The sequence below is a fragment of the Pinus tabuliformis genome, chromosome Q (assembly GCF_031772625.1).
Source record: "Pinus tabuliformis cultivar Carrire ecotype Pingquan chromosome Q, CPIR1, whole genome shotgun sequence".
Taxonomy (NCBI): Eukaryota; Viridiplantae; Streptophyta; class Pinopsida; order Pinales; family Pinaceae; genus Pinus; species Pinus tabuliformis.
Window position 1 is genome coordinate 920257965 of NC_142296.1, and position 3244 is coordinate 920261208.

Sequence of the window (3244 nt, forward strand, 5' to 3'; positions counted from 1 at the left end):
GTTTCTTTTATTAAACTGTCGCATCAACAATTAGTTCCTCTTGACATTTCACTCTCCTTAGAAGGGTTTCTTTGAAATATTTAATATTGTTTGAACAATGAATTTGTTTAGTAAAATCACAATTCATCGTCTGTTGTATTGTTAGTGTGATTACGAATGCTCCCATATGTATTTGTTTATTAAAGAAGGTAGTCCCTCAATTTGGAACCGCTCCCTGGCTGTCACGAAAGAGACAAGGCCAAGGAAGTAAATCCAGGTCGGGTTTAGTTACAACTTACAACTCTATATAGCTCTATATCAAGTCGATTGAAGGTTTTGCGGCATTCACAACATTATTATCAGTTTAGTTCTTTTCTCACATCTGCCTGATCGGTGATTATGCACCTGCCCTTTAAGTTTCATCCTTTCCAATGGTTATGTGAAAGGGTTGGTTCTCACCGGTAATCTGGGCTTGCCTGCTAACCCTCCATTCACAAGCTCAAATTACGGTCTCCAGCCTGGCAAGTGCATGTAATATGGATTCTTGCAATATAATTGCAATTCTTTTATTAAATGGATCACCCTTACTTCCTATGACTGTAGTTCCTTCAAATATTTTTTCGATACTGTTAACTTTTGAAGGCGGTAATTTCTTTAGCATACATACATATCTTCAATTTAAAGCCTTTCTAGTTTGGCCATACTAAAAAATTGTCTGTTAATGAATTATTCTTCTCTTGTCGACATTTTACATTTTTTCCAATAGCATATAGGCAATGTTTCTCTGGATCTTAGGGTTATGTTACCTTGTTTCTCTGGATCTTAGGGTTATGTTACCTTCTATGATACTGATATGTATCTAGTTGTAGTCTTGTCGACATCATTAAATATAAATGTAATCTTTATTATTCACTTTCATTTCATTTTAGAAAATAACACAAAATCTACAAAGTTTTCATAACACAAAATCTACAGAAGTTTCATTTCTTCTTTAATCTATTCAACAATAGAACCTTACTAACATTATTCATTCCAACAACAAACCAAATGATGACACTTTGGATAGTTAATACTTATCTGTTGTGCAAAGATCCCATAATTTATGGATAGGTTCCCACCACCCATCCTTAAGGAAATGGCAATTACGTCCAAGACCTTCCCCGTGCTTCTCTATTCCAGAACAATGTTCTTCACAATAGTTTGCAAAATTCACTGGCCTCAAGACTTGATTCAATCCAACCTATAATTTCTTCACAAAATTAATATGTAACACAGAAGTGTTCCACTGGTTCATGCCCAGCTCTGGAACCACCCCCTTAGTAGTGTCCTGCCTCTCCTTTCCTCCCTCTCCTCTCTGTTGAGTTTTCCCCACATGCTCAGCAAGAAAAGGAAGGAATAACTACTTAACTGTTAACTGTTTGGTAAAAAGAGAGTTACTTGGGTCCCTTCCGTAAATTCTAGGACCTTGCTTAAATGCTAATTACCTCTTTTATTATTTATTCAACTTCAACCACTACTTTTACTAAGTAATTATCCAGTTCATACTAAAGTGAATATTGAATATTTACAATCACTTGGGGGTGTCACATTGACAATATTTCTTTAGATTATTCTATAAACTTTTAACCAATAATGGTGAGATTACAAGTTTCATCACTTAAATTGAATTTTTAAATGCATAAACAAATTCAATTGAATTGAATTTTTATCCTTAAGATATATAAATTATATATATTCAATAACTCAAATTTAATATCCCAATCATTTCTAATCCAATTTTGAATAAATTAATAAAAAATATACCAAAAACCAAAAATAAAATAATTCAAACTAATTTTTTTTTTTACAGAATTATTTATATAAGAAAATATTTTAAATTTTAATTTTGAAATTGTAATATGTTATTATTTTAATGATATTATTTGTGAATTTTCAATACATTATTTATTAACCAATGTATTTTGCTGGTTATTATTCACAATATAAATTAATTAATTCAATTATAATGAAGTTTGTTAATTTATATATAACTAACTCATACTTACGTGTGTGGAATAGAATTTCATTGAATTAGTTATTTATCAAAATTGTTAGTGGATAAATATGTAAATGTTTTTTCTTTCTTTTTTGGGAGATATTTATGGTTCAACTTTTCATATTTAATATAAAAATTAATTATAATAAAAAATCAACTCCACTTATAACAATTAAAAAATAATAATTATTTCTTTAACTCACTTAAACTCAATTAACAAACAAATAAAAATTTATAAACAAATAAACATATATAACTCACTTCTCAACCATAATTTTAAAAATTGATGAATCTTCGTGAAAAGTTACCCTTCACATAAAGGGCATTTTCAAAGAAACTTATTAATTTGGATCTTAGCTAAAAGAAGAACGATACTTCAAATTAAAAGATATTTTAAAAAGAAACTTATTAATTTATATTTTAACTAAAAAGGAAAATGTGCATATATTATAGAAATGTGAATATAATATATTAAAAATTTATAAATATATATTTACTAGGAATAAATTTAATAGAAAGTTTTGGACAATTTAATTAGTGATAGTAGTGTAAATAAAGTTCTTTTTTTGTAAGCTAAAGTAGGACCTTTCTTTTTCTATTTATATCAAAAACAGGTTGAAACATATACAAACGTTTGGTAGCCTCAACCCGCCCATAAGGGAAACCAGATCTGTTGGCCACCTTAAGTTTTTATAGGCCGTCCAATAACAAAAAAGAATAAGTCTGCAAATCCATGCCAAATAAACTTCACTACCAAAATTAATAATCTGGTTCCAGACCGTCATTAAGACTATTAACAGGAAAAGGAGAAACTGTTCTCAAAGAACTAACAAGGAAAACCATTGATTCAAACTAGAAGGATTAATCTACCATAATTTCAGGAGGTGTTTCTGCATCTCTCGTTGCTGGAGCAAGCTTCTTCAACTGTTGCTGAATTTCATCCAACTTACTGTCCTGCATGAGCATAGTGATTTGGAGATTTTTCATTTCTCGCCTCATATTGGGTATGCCCTGAGCCAACTCTGCCATTTCCTCTGCAACCTGCTCCATTACCTTTGCAAGTAATCGCTTCAGCACCCAATATACGTGTAAAGCCTACTTGTATAAGGTCATGTGTTCCCTGGTGTTACCCAGTCAGGAATAAGGTTACCCCAGTCTTCCATTTCAGGTTCCGAGTCTTCTTGCATTACATTTGCCTCTAATTCTTGAATAAGCTTATGGATGTCTTCA